General features: G+C 40.4%; 1 long non-coding RNA gene across 1 annotated transcript in view; it reads left to right on the top strand.

Annotated features, from left to right (window-relative positions):
- Positions 1-13560, top strand: part of LOC138872490 (uncharacterized) — a 175879-nt gene extending 162319 nt beyond the window's left edge. Inside the window, exons 2-3 of the long non-coding RNA XR_011400885.1 lie at positions 13224-13325; positions 13528-13560. This is a non-coding gene — a long non-coding RNA (uncharacterized lncRNA). The remainder of the gene's footprint in view (positions 1-13223; positions 13326-13527) is intronic.
- The last annotated feature ends 1005 nt before the right edge of the window (positions 13561-14565 follow it).

Genomic DNA, 14565 nt, shown 5'->3' with positions numbered 1-14565 from the left:
AGACCAGATATGGACATTATGAGTTCCTTGTGATGTCTTTCGGGCTAACCAATGCCCCAGCAGCGTTCATGCATTTGATGAACAGTGTATTTCGACCTTATCTAGATTCGTTCGTTATTGTATTCATTGACGATATTCTGGTGTACTCACATAGTCAAGAGGAGAACGCAGAGCATTTGAGAGTTGTATTGCAGATATTGAGTGAGGAGAAGCTTTATGCAAAATTCTCCAAATGTGAGTTTTGGCTCAGTTCAGTGGCTTTCTTGTGGCACGTGGTGTCCAACGAGGGTTTTCAGGTTGATCCGAAGAAGATATAGACGGTTCAGAGTTGGCCCAGACCGTCCTCAGCCACAAAGATTCGTAGCTTTCTTGGATTGGCAAGCTATTATCGCCGGTTTATTCAGGGATTTTCATCTATCGCATCGCCCTTGACCAAGTTGACTCAGAAGGGTGTTCCATTTGCATGGTCGGACGAGTGTGAGGAGAGATTTCAAAAACTGAAGACATCCTTGACCACAGATCCAATGTTGGTTTTTCCATCAGCTTCAGGTTCATATACTGTGTATTGTGATGCTTCGAGAGTTGGGATTGGTTGTGTATTGATGCAGGAGGGTAGAGTTATTTCTTATGCTTCTCGTCAGTTGAAGCCCCATGAGAAGAACTACTCTGTTCATGATTTGGAGTTGGCTGCCATAGTTCATGCATTGAAGATTTGGAGGCATTATTTTTATGGTGTATCTTGTGAGGTATTCACCGATCATCGCAGTCTTCATCATTTGTTCAAGCAAAAGGATCTTAATTTGAGGCAGCGGAGATGGTTGGAATTGCTTAAGGATTATGAAATCACTATATTGTACCATACGGGAAAGGCCAATGCGATGGCTGATGCATTGAGCAGAAAGGCAGTGAGCATGGGGAGTTTGGCATATATTCCAGTTGGGGAGAGATCCCTTGCAGTTGATGTTCAGGCCTTGGACAATCGGTTTGTGAGTTTGGATATTTCGGAGCCTAGTCAGGTGTTGGCATGTGTGGTTTCTCGGTCTTTCTTATATGATCGCATCAGAGAGCGCTAGTATGACGATCCGCATTTGCTTGTCCTTAAGGACAGAGTTCAGCATGATGATGCCAAAGATGTGACCGCCGGTGATGATGGTGTGTTAAGGATGTAGGGCCGGATTTGTATGCCCAATGTGTATGGGCTTAGAGAGTTGATTCTGGAGGAGGCCCATAGCTTGCGGTATTCTATCCATCCGGGTGCCACGAAGATGTACCAGGATTTGAGGCAGCACTATTGGTGGAGAAGAATGAAGAAAGATATTGTGGGATTTGTAGCTCGGTGTCTCAACTGCCAGCAGGTAAAATATGAGCATCAGAGACCGGGTGGCTTGCTTCAGCAGGTGGTTATTCCCGAGTGGAAGTGGGAGAGGATCACTATGGACTTTGTTGTTGGACTTCCTCGGACTTTGAAGAAGTTTGATGCTATCTGGGTGATTGTAGATCGGCTGACCAAGTCCGCGCATTTCATCCCTGTGTGTACTACCTATTCTTCAGAGTAGCTAGCAGGGATTTATATCCGGGAGATTGTTCGGTTGTATGGTGTTCCGTTTTCCATCATCTCAGATAGAGGTACTCAGTATACTTCCCAGTATTGGAAATCTGTTCAGCGAGAGTTGGCTACTTTGGTGGAGTTGAGCACAACTTTTCATCCTCAGACAGATGGACAGTTCGAGCGTACGATTCAGATATTGGAGGACATGTTGTGTGCTTGTGTTATTGACTTTGGAGGTTCATGGGATGAGTTTCTACCGCTTGCAGAGTTTGCTTACAACAACAGCTACCAGTCGAGTATTCAGATGGCTCCATATGAGGCTTTGTACGGGAGGCGGTGTAGATCTCCAGTTGGTTGGTTCGAGCCCGGCGAGGCTAGACTATTGGGGACAGATTTGGTTCAGGATGCCTTAGAGAAGGTGAAGGTGATTCAGGAGAGGCTTCGTACAGCGCAGTCGCGTCAGAAGAGTTATGCGGACCGGAAAGTTTGAGATGTATCCTACATGGTGGGTGAGAAGGTCTTGCTGAAGGTTTCGCCCATGAAGGGTGTTATGAGGTTTTGGAAGAAAAGGAAGTTGAGTCCGCGGTTCATTGGGCCTTTTGAGGTGCTTCGGAGGATTGGGGAGGTGGATATGAGCTTGCTTTGCCACCCAGCCTGTTGAGTGTGCATCCGGTATTTCATGTTTCTATGCTCTAGAAGTATATTGGGGATCCGTCTCATGTTTTGGACTTCATCATGGTTCAGTTGGATGATGATTTGACCTATGATGTGGAGCCAGTAGCTATTTTGGGTCGTCAGGTTCGGAAGTTTAGGTCAAAGAATATAGCTTCAGTGAAAGTGCAGTGGAGAGGTCGGCCCATGGAGGAGGCTACCTAGGAGGCCGAGCGGGAGATGCGGAGCAGATACCCTCACCTGTTTGAGGCTTTAGGTATGTTTTTTGACTCGTTCAAGGACGAACGTTTGTTTAAGTTGGGGAGGATGTGATGACTCGGTCAGTCGTCTCATGAGTTACCGCTCCGTTTCCTCTATTTCTACTTCTTTATGCTTCGTTATTCGTGTTTTATGTGGTCGAGCTGATTAGTTTGCGTTTGGCGTGGTTTTGGTAAGAAATGAGACACTTAGTCTCTTTTAAGAAGGATTAAGTTGGAAAAGTCAACCGGATGTTGACTTATGAGTTAGAGGGCTCGGATGTGAGTTCTGATGGTTCAGTTAGCTTCGGGAGGTGATTTGTGACTTCGGAGCACGATCGGAATGAGTTTTGGAGTTGTAGAGGAGATTAGGCTAGAATTGGCAAAATTGATATTTTGGAAATTTCGGGTGGATAGGTGGATTTTGATATAAGGGTCGGAATGGAATTTCGAAGGTTGTAGTAGCTTCGTTGTGTCATTTGAAATGTGTGTGCAAAATTTCAGGTCATTCGGACGAGATTTGATAGACTTTTTGAGCGAAAGCATAATTTAAGAGTTCTTGAAGTTCTTAGGCTTGAATCCTATGTTAAATTGGTGATTTGATATTGTTGTAAGCATTCTGAAGTGTTGAACAAGTTTGAACGATGTCATGGGATGTGTTGGTACAATTAGTTTGAAGTTTTGGGGGTCCCGGGTAGGTTCCGGGATGTTTTAGGCAGAAAATCATAGCTGTAGCAGGTCCAGGAGGGTTGCAGGCCTCCGAAACCACCCGCGCGGTCTGCACAAAAAGAAGTTCGGTCGCGTTATGTGCTATGTGGAATGCACAAAAAGAAGTACGGCCGCGGTAGGCGTCATGCGGACCGCACAAAATGGTGTGCGGCCGCGGTGGGGAACGATTCACTGGTCCTACTTCGGAAGCTCATATCTTTTGATCTACAAGGGATTTCGAGATAATTCAAAAACATAAGTTGTAGCCCTTCATGTCTAGTTTTCATAAAGATAAAGATATCGTAATTTGGACATCTGTAGAAAAGGTTATGGCCAAAACACTAAAGCCTATCATTACAGAGGAAGGCGTGTGCGGCCGCGGTTGTTTTTGCGCGGACTGCGGTCGATTTGGTGCGGCCCGCGGAGGCTGAAATCTGAGGGGTACTTTATAAATATGAGGTTTTGGGTTTTGTTTAATATTTTGATCTAGAGAGCTTGGATTTTGGCGATTTTTCGAAGGTTTTTCAAGAAATTCTTCGGGGTAAGTGATTTTAACTCAGATTTGGCTAGAATACATGAATCTATCACTGAATTCATCATTTAATTCGTGATTTGGGATGGAATTTGGGAAGAAAATTGTGAAACCTTTCAAAAATGTAAAATGATGATTTGAAGGACCAAATGGTATCGGAATTGGATAATTTTGGTATGGTTAGACTCGTGAGGGTATGTCAATTCTGAAAATGTAAATTTTACCCGATTCCGAGATGTGGGCCCGGGGCTCGGGTTTTGGTAATTTCGAGAATTGTGCCCTTTGTTAATTGTTTTCGCTTGGGCTTTATTTCCTTAGCATATTGTGACGTATTCATTCTGATTTTGGATAGATTCGACGCTCGTGGAGGTCGATTTGAGGGGCAAAGGTGTCGCGAGCTAGAGATTTAGCCTGTTCAAGGTGAGTAATGGTTGTAAATGATGTACTGAGGGTTTGAAACCCCGGATTGCACATTGTAGTGCTATATTGAGGTGAAACACGCGCTGGATGATGAGTGTGGGGTCTTTTACTACTGGGGATTGTGACTTGGTCCGTCCCGATTGATAATTTTTACCATGTATTTGACTGAAATTTATTTGTTATCATCATGATTTGGGCTGATTGCCATATTTGGGCTTCGTGCCAACTATTTGGATCCTTCAGGGATTTTTATCACTGTTTTCCTCACTGCTTGACTTATTATTTGAACTCAGTCCTGTTGATATCTATTGTTTTACAAACTCAGCCACTTTTACTCATATTTGAAACATAAATGATATTTCTACATCATGTTTTGGGCTGAGAACTACTATTTTACTAATGCCCAAGGGGCTTGTGATGATTTTTGGATTGAGTGAGGCCGAGGGCCATATGTGAGGATATGCTTAGTGATATGAGCCCGAAGGCCTAAGATACTTTATATGCCACGAGGTGGCTTGAGTGATGTGAGGCCGAGTGCCGAGTGATGATGCCACGAGGTGGCTTGATATAGCGTTTGGGCCGTAAGGGGCCCCTCCAGAGTCTGCACACCCACAGTGAGCGCGGGTACCCATTATGATTTGAGAGTGAGCCCGAGGGGATGATATTGTTCTGAGCGATTGATACTGAGCCCGAGGGGCTGATAGTGTACTGAGAGCAAGCCCGAGAGGCTGATACTGTTCTGAGCGATTGATACTGTGCCCGAAGGGCGGAGTTCTACTTGTTATTTACCTGTTAAATTACCTGTTTTACTTGTTTTAAAAAGGAATATCATTTGATTTCTTCACTGATTTACTACTTTAAGTGATTTTACTGCTTGATATAGAATTGTTTTGTGCCTTTACGTGTTTTCATACTTTCAGCAATTATATATAATTATTACTCACTAAGTCGGAGTACTCATATTACTCCCTGCACCATGTGTGCAGATTCAGGCATCGCAGAGTCTGCTCCTGAGTGTTGATTTCCCCCAGTTCAGGTAGTGATTCGAAAACTACGAGGTAGTTGTTGGTGTTCGCAGCCCTGTGCCTCACTTATCTTATTATTTTCATGTTTTTATAACTATTATATCGGAATTAGTGTTCAATAGACTTGTATTCGGATTTCTTAGTTGCTCATGACTTGTGACACCCCAGTTTGGGTTGTGTCGGGATGGTTTCCACTGTTGTTATCATTAAATTTTTGCAATCTATGGTTATTATCTTATGTTTATCACTGTTTATGATAATTAACTACTTAAACAGGTGTTCCGTTTTGGTCTGGCTGGCCTTGTCTTCACGAGAGGCGCCATCACGATCGGGTTCGGGAATTGGGTCGTGACAAGTGTGTTATGGCCAATTGTATCAACAGAGAATGGCAAGAGCATATAACAAGAAAGTGCGTCCACGGAAGTTTGAAGTAGGTCAGCTAGTATTGAAACGTATCCTTCCTCACCAAGCCAAAGCAAAAGGCAAGTTTGCCCCTAATTGGCAGGGGCCGTTCATCGTAACGAGAGTGTTGTCCAATGGTGCTTTTGTATTTAACAGACATAGAAGGCAAGTGTGTAGAAATGGCCATCAATTCCGATGCGGTCAAGAGATATTATGTATGATTTTCTTTGGTTAAATTTTATTTGTTTGTACTTGGCATGTTTTGAAGATTGGAATGACGAAGGCATTTTGTTCTTCTATCTAAACACTTTATCCTTTGTTATCCCTTTGGGCCTTGTTTATTACCTTTCATACTCCTCTTTTGGAATCAGTAGCAAAGATCAGAAACGCAAGCATGAAAGATAAATAAAGGAAAAGAGATAAAAGAAAAGAATAAAAAGAGAAAGAAAAGGAAGAAAAAAAAAGAAAAACAAGAAGAAAAGAAGATAACAAAACAACAAGAAGAGAAAAAGAAAGAAAACGAGAAAGAAAAGAAAGAGAAAATCACAACAGCAAAGTAGTTTCTATGACATGAACTACGTTTGACCTGATTCCTTTTAAGGATACGTAGGCAGCCTCACGGTTCGGTCCCATCAAAATAAAATCCCGAAAGTCCTCAAGCAAAGAAACTGGGGCAGAAGTTGTAGTTGTTGCAAGAAATCTGATTCCAAAAGTTTGTAATTTTGAACCCATTTGAATTATTTTGAGCCGTTTACACCCTTTCTTTCTAACCTTATCCAAAAGCCCACATTACGGTCCAAAGAAAGACATTCCGATCAGTCTTCAAGAAATGCCAAGTCAATCATGGAGAGGTAATTCATATCAGAGGCAACACTCTGGTCCAAGCAGAAAAATGTTGAAAATGAGAGAGTCTTATTGGTGAAAACTCTCACGGGCACCATAAGGCGACGTGAGCTGAGAGAAATAAAAAATGAGAGTCTTATTGGTGAAAACCCTCATGGTTACCGTAAGGCGAAAGTGAGTTAAGAGATGAACAAATGAGAGAGGCTTGTTGGTGAAAACCCTTCATGGCACCGCAGGCTGAACAAGGTCAAGGTTTTGGCGAAGAAGTCAGGTTATGGAAACTCCGGGGCAACAAAGTATGGCAACTGAAAGTTGATTGGTTGGACAGATTGGGCCGATTAATCCAAAATACATGTCATGATCATTGGTACTAGTTGTTCCACTCAGATAAGTCTCTTTCCTTTTTCCTTTTTAGCAAGTCATCCAGTTTTGGATTTTCTTTATCCTTAACTCTAAGGGTCATTGCATTTCAGTTCTTTTGGGTTTCCTTTCTCTAAGATGTTTCAATATTAGTATTGGTCAAGCAAATAAGAAAGGATTTCAAAGCTCACTACTAACTTCAAAAATTGCAAAGCACAGTGTGGCCAGAACATACTAAAGATAGCATGATGTAAAGTGGGATATAAAGTGCCAGCGAAAGTTCCATCGGCGGAATGATTTAGTAATTTCATGGGCAATGCAGAGGTTCAGTTAAATGGGTTAGAGGTGTAAAACAACGGTTCGGGTATAGAACACTCGGGTCATCCAAGATCATGTGGGTTGAAAGTCTGTCAGAAAGCCAAGCGGTTCAGGGTCAGTTCGGGGAAGCCAGTCAAAACAAAGCACGGCAGTGGAGAGACCTTCTGCAAGAATGCCATCAACTAACCACCACATTTTAAACTGACAAGATTTTTCTTTGATTGAAACAGGGGCAGAAAGTTTCGTTGTTTCGGAGAAACCCTCCATAAGGAAAGGCAAGCACCATACAGGTTTGACCGTAAACTCTCAGGACCCGCTTGGATAATGGGATTTAATTTGAAGTTCTCAGATCCCTCCTGGAAAATGGGACCTAGTTTAAAAATTCAAAACAATCATGAGTAGCAAAATATCGTATAGATGTACCCCAAAGGAATATAAGTTGGCTTTAAAGTTAGCATGTTTAAGATAGGATTCAATTAGGAGTTTTCAGGACCCTCCTGGATAATGGGACTTAGCTTTAAGACTTCCATTAGATAACAAGATTTAGCGTAAGCTCTGTTGTAGGGTAGTGTAATTCAGCCGTAAAATTATCATTTTTTAAAAAAATAATACTTGATTTTTGGTTTTCAGGACCCTCCTAGATAATGGGGTGTAGTTTAAGACCCTCTTAGATAACAAGATTTAGCGGAAGTCACACCTTTAGAGGATATAACTTGGATTTAAAATTTTTGTTTAATTAAGAGTTGTCAGGACCCCCCTGGATAATGGGACCTTGCTTTAAAATTCTTATTGATATTTGGTAACATTATTTAGTTAACACTCACATATGTACCCAGCTACCAAACTGGGGCAGAAAATTTTCTTTGTTTTGTCTATTTTGTTGAAATCAGGCACCCACCTGGAGAAGAAGGAGAATCAGTTCAAGTTCAGCAATCAGGCGCCCACCTGGAGAGCACGAGAATATAATTCAAGTTTGGTAATTAGGCGCCCACCTGGAGAGCACGGGAATACAGTTCAAGTTTTGGCAATCAAGCGCATACCTGGAGAGCACGGGAATAAAGTTCAAGTTTGGCAATCAGGCGCCCACCTGGAGAGCACAGGAATACAGTTCAAGTTTTGGCAATCAGGCGCCCACCTGGAGAGCACGAGAATACAGTTCAAGTTCAGCAATCAGGTGCCCACCTGGAGAGCACGGGAATACAGTTCAAGTTCAGCAATCAAGAGCCCATCTAGAGAGCACAGGAATACAGTTCAAGTTCAGCAATCAGGCGCCCACTTGGAGAGCACGGGAATATAGTTCAAGTTCAGCAATCAGGCGTCCACCTGGAGAGCACAGGAATACAGTTCAAGTTTAGCAGTCAGGCGCCCACCTGGAGAGCACGGGAATACAATTCAATTTTTTGGCAATCAGGCATCCACCTGAAGAAAAGGGAAAGAATCTCAGATTACAATTCAAGTCGGCAACAAAGGGACTTCACCTGGAGAATACAAATCTACAAAGCAACAAGAATCACAAGATCAAGTTTGAAGATATAGATAGAGCTTTTGTAATTCATAGATCATAGTTTAGTCTAGCTTCTTTTTATTTTGTCATGGTGTAATAAGGAGTTCAGTAAGTAGTAGCAGCAACAACAACAACAGCAACAGTGAAATCACAGCTTCATGGTAGTCCCAGCTACCAAAACTTCCCAAACTACACTAACCTGATTCATTTATAGCCAGGGATATGTAAGCAACCTCAGAAGTAGGGTGCGGTCAAATTTTTCAAAAATGCTCCCCACGGAGTATTCAAACGGGCAAAAATCGCTCGTATCCGCTCACTTTATCTTTGCATGAAAACTCTTCGTGTTTCCGAGCAAAGAGGGGCAGATGTGAGCACGTGATTTTTGCCCTATATGAATTACTCACAAATTCAAGAAAAATAAATTTTCCCATTATTTGCGACTTCGCAGATTTTTGTGGCATTTTGTCGACTGTTTGCCTTTGTCTATGCATGTTATTTTATCTAATTCATGGAAATACAAAAATATATTGCATTTGTATTTAGGATTTAATTTTACATTTGTTAGACTAATTAGCAAATTAAGTTGTTTTACAAAAATGGAAAAAATCACAAAAATAGTTTACTTTCGCACTTTTAATTTTAATTTTTGAAATTTTGGTAGTCTTACCTTCAAATTTGGTTTTTAATTATTGGTGGTAATTGTTAGTCGGATTTAATTAATTCAATGTGGTAGGATAACTTGATGTAGGAATTAATTTAGGTTTTTATTTTTAGTTGTAATTTAAAAGAAATTAGAAAAGAAGAAATGAAAATAAAAGGAAGTGAGAAAGGTTGTATTTGGGCCAACTTGTAACAACCCAAAATTTCCCCTCCAATACCTGTTTAACCCAGGCCCAGACCCGCCTCACCCGGTCCAGTCCCCCTACAAACCAAAACGATGTCGTCCTGACTTCTGGTAACTCAAATCAATCCTGGCCCTTTATTTTGCTCCATCCAACGATCCAAAGCATATCTCTACTTTTGCTTAAGACTATCGAAAATCCTCGAAATTAACCTAGTACCATCTCCATCTCTCATCTCTCTCATACAACTCTAGCGCATCCCTAAGGAGCTTCCGCCATTTTCACTGTCGAGATAGCTCCAACCACCACCAAAGTCCGGCCATGCAACCATCGCCCCTCCTTGCATCCTAACCCACCACCATTTTTCCCAAAATCCTCGTTAAATCGGACTTGTTTCAAATCTGAAATCAAAGAAGAAGAAAATCTCTCAAGTCCTCGAGTTCTTGAGAACGATTAGGCTTGAAACGAGTATTGCTCGTCTGTTCTCAAAAGAACATACGGCTAATACTAGTTTCGAGTCAAATCGGAGTCATTTGAAGTTTATCAAGCATCGTCCGTATGGCCATCTAGGTACTTTGATTTTGCCCTTTCGTCTCCATCTTCTATTTTTGATCACATGCTCGTATCCTTCTGCATCTTCTCTTCTCTGTCCGTTTTCTTTTACTTGTCCCTCCCTCTTTCTCCTTTTTTCTTTAGTTTGATTTCTTGGTTTGAACTTGGTGAAGTATTAAAATACTGAATATAGGTTTCTTTGCTTAAATGGGGGTCGTACTTATTCCGTGAGCTCTTCAATCAGCTTGTAGATATTCTCGTAAATACTGTTTAGTTGTGTATATGGCTCGTTTAATTTCTGATTTGTTTTTCTAGTCGTATACTTGGCCTTTGTTAAATGTGGTAATTTAGCTTAGTTATAGTTCATTAGCTAATTTAAAAGGAGGTCAGTCGTTTAGCTAAAAGATCCATTGTGAATTTGTTCAGTTGTGTAATCTTTCTGACTTTTCACTGAACAGCCAACATAGGGTTCTGATTATGTTTGGGCCTTGGGTTCAATGCCGACCCATTGGCAAAGAACATCCCATTCATTTGGGAGTTAAGCCATTGGGTCAATTCGACCCATGTTCTGTCTAGGTTCTTAAAGGTAAAAATAGAAGTTTAAAAGGGTAGTTTAGGGAAATTGGCTAGGGGAATATTGTGTAACTGAACGGGAAGCTTCTAGGAAGCTGGGGAGAGGGATTATTTTGAAATTCTGACATTTGAACTAAGGGGAGTTAAGCAAAATCAAAAATTGACTAAGGTTTGCTAAGTTATAATGAAAATTCCAAAAGGGGAAAATGCAAAAACTGTTTCCTAAGAGCTGCCCTAATGCTTTGCCTATAAAGGCACCAAGACTTGCTATTCAAGGGGGAGTTTTTGGAAGAGACAAAAATCTAGAAAAATCAAAAATGGTTGCTGCCCTTGAAGAAATTCTGAAATACTTTATAATTTTGGGATTTTATGAGAAACTACTGAAAATTTTCCTTGGGTTTTGGTTATTCTAATCCTAATAGTTAGTTGAAATCACTGAACCTTTGATAGTTTTGCATTCTGGGCTAAAAATGGGTTGAATTCTAGATATTTTGAAGCTGGTTTGGGTTTACTATTTGGAAAACACTATTTTATTGCCGGGTTGAGTTGGTTTCTACTGCTATTCCTCCTACTGAGTTATTGCTCCTTCTGTTTATTGCTGCTATTGTTTTCTTCTGGATCTCCACTCTGGTTTCTGATTCTATTTTTGCTATATCTGGGTATTTTCTGAATCATTGTCCACAAGTGATGTATCTTGAGCTGAAGCCTGACTGAATACAAGTCGCATTTGAATTTCATCGCATTTGTTTTCCTTTGCCTTTTCAGTGTTCTGTAATAAGTCCTGAATTACACATGTTATTTTGGTTGTTTCATGTCTTTAGTATGCTATATGAATGAACTTAAGCTCTTTAAGAATTTGGGTTTTGATTTTTGATTAAAGTAAACTATGCTAGTTCCTTAGATTTGTCACTGTTTGGTATTGAGGAAGGTGAATGGTTTTGAAGTTTTTGTTAGGCTGTGTTTGAGTTTAGGTTTGGATTTAAGCATGAACATCAGTAAAATGCATTATCAGTATAGTTAAAATTTTGGCGGGCGTCTTCAGTAGTTTTTGAAACTTCCCTATGTTCTAGTGATTGTGGAATGATGAAGCTCATCCTTTTGTTATTAAATGAAAACGGTATTTATTGCTGGTGGGGACTCGAGATGCAGTCTTGATCCCTGATTTGGATTTTGGCAAGGTTTGGGCCTCCTAAGCTCGGGCTTTCAGGTCCTTAGCAAGAGAAGATAGTGTATCATGGTTGCTCGAGCTTGTTCCTTGAGCCTAGTGTTTCTTTTGTGGCTGCTGGATTTTCTAGTAGTGGGTTGGACTCAAAATGCATGTCATATAAATTGGAAGCTTAGTTAGTAATTAAAACTCAGAATTAAATGCTAGTGTAACTTCATATTTTCATATGGTTTTTTGGTTGATTGTCATTTAATTGATTTTGCATCAGTTTTGATTCTGAGAATTGGACCTAAAAGCTGGCCTAGTTATGGCGTTCGAAAATCAGAATTGGTTTGCATACTATCTGCTCTAGGACGTCCTTGTCGTCACTAAATTGGGCTCATTTTGGGCCCAAGCTTGGAAGCCTTGTAATCGGGTTGCCTACCTCTTGGCTATTTGAGCTCATGACGTTTCTTCAAGTTTAGCTCTTTAGTTAGTTTTTATATGAGTTTGAATGGTCAATTAAAATCCCTTGAAGTTTTCTCTTAATTAATTGGTCTTCTTAAAATGAATTGAGGTGAATCGTATTAGATAACACAAATAGCTTATGGCCCTCCAAATTTAGTTTGAGATCCCCTCTACAATTGGAATCGAGGTGTGCCATGCCAAATAAAATCTCAAAAATGCATGGCCCTTATTTAATTAATATTTTAATCCTTTAGAAATCGAGGTGTGTCATTTAGTTGAATCTTCCATGGCCCTCGCAAAGTTGAAAGAGCGTAGTTGCTTTAGGCGCGCTATTTAAAAATTACTTTCCTAAACTCGGGTGTGCATTTCGTGTGACCCAAATTCAAACTTAACAATGTTAAATAAAATGTGTCTCGGACTACGGGTGCATTTCATATGGCGTGGTCGAAAGACGTGTTTTAGATGACATTGAAATTGTTACAACCCATATCCACATGTGTTAGTTCATGACATATATTAGTTAACATAAATCCAAGAAGGAATTATCTTTGAGATGATAAGAAGTCAATCCTATTGGTCTTAAGTGATACAAGAGTGTATAAGGGTGATTAACCAGTATTAGAAGTTAAACGAATCAAGGATGTTGTAACTCGTATTTTCAGGTAATCTAGCGGTGCTTAATACACTCAAGAGGTCATTTATTAAGGTATTTTAATCATATAATATCCGTATCATAAGTCTTGAAGTCAAACGAGTTATGAAACAAAAGTCGACAAAAGTTGTCGCAACTTAGGTTCATAATTTTACTTAAACATTGGGTCAAATATTTCTAATCTTTTCTCATAATTTACAAGGAATTACGGGGTGATCTACCAACCAAATTAAATATCTATGAGTCTAGTTTCCAACTCATTAAACCGTTCATCGATACGATCTCGGAGTAGAGAGATATTCGCATTTTCGCGAGACTGCGTCAAGCACCTCTCTATGGGGCCCACTAAGTCGGTTTAAGATATTTGGACCTATATAGGATGACTCCAACCCGTTTTAAGTCATTTCTTTTCACTATTTTCAGACCTTAGAACCCTAGGAACATCCTCTCAAGGTTCTCTCAAGATTCAAGACCCAAAAAAAGGGCAAACAACACAAATCAAGTGTCGGGAATTCCGTGGCGCTAGTAAGTCTCTTGTTCTTCTTGTTGTTGCTCATTTTTGTGTCGTTCCAGCTCGTGTGGGAGGTTGTTTTAAAGGGTTTATGTTCTGTAAATACTCCCTCATGTTCTTAATATCAATCCTAGGTGATTTCAAGCCTTCTAAAGTGATTCTAGTGCCGAAAAACACTAATTGATCGCTAGTTTCGCTTTTTTGTTGTTGTGGCAGCATTGGAGGGATATTTCATGGAAATTTAAGGTCAAATTGGAGTTGTTCTTTCTGTATAAAGGTAAGGAACCTCTTACTCTATATGTATTTAAGATTATCCAAGTTGCAGCTAAGCCATTGAAGCTAGAACTTGTGAAATATATATCGAAAGGCTTGGAAGTAATGTTATTGTTTTGTGGACTGTTTTGCGTTGTTGTTGGGCTGCGTATTTTACTACTATCTTGTGGAGTTTTGGAGGAGGAAGGGTGTGGAGAAACACCATATATATGTAGGGTTATGGGCTGATAGTTATTCGTAACATTTCCAGGTTGTTTGACACGACTACGGTGGTCGTCGTATGTATGGAGTGATTAGGCTGTGTGTGGACTATTTTGGGAGGCTCAATATGTTTATTATTGATGTTGTTTGGGCTGTTTGGTGACTGTTTTGAATGGTGTGAGGTCATATATATAGGGGAGGTGCTGTCCGTTTCATCGTAAAATAGGTTGTGGTCGATACATAATAGTTATGACGCTTAAATGATAACGATAGTATCGTTTCTCTTATTGTAGACTAAGGAGTTTTGACAATTGCATAGCTTGAGATTGGGGCAGTATATACAAGGTATGTGAGGCTATCCCTTTCCTTCTTTTGCACGACTCCGATTGTACATAATGTAATGAACGAGCTTCCAAGATACTCTACTCTTAGAAGCTAGTAGTACTTACATTGTTTTCCCTCTTATGGAACGATTGATGTTAATGTTGCTTCTCTTATTCTTATGTTATCAATGTTATTGGTACTTCCTGATTCTTATAAGGTTCATAGTGAAGAGTTAGTCCTAATAACGTGTATAGAGGATACCGACCTTACGTCACTCCGAAAGGTTTAGAATGTGATTCCATGAGTCGAGCATGCATTATATATATGTATCTATTTTACTCTACCGAGCCACGCTATAGTTGGCCGGGTACGGCACCTATTGTGCAACCACTGATCAGTTGGGTTTTACCGAGCTCCACGTGGCCGGGTACGATTCTACCGAGCCTATTATGGCCG

Source organism: Nicotiana sylvestris, chromosome 7 (genome assembly GCF_000393655.2).
Source record: "Nicotiana sylvestris chromosome 7, ASM39365v2, whole genome shotgun sequence".
NCBI lineage: Eukaryota > Viridiplantae > Streptophyta > Magnoliopsida > Solanales > Solanaceae > Nicotiana > Nicotiana sylvestris.
Note: the sequence above shows the minus strand (reverse complement) of the source record. Positions and strands in the feature narration are given on the sequence as shown.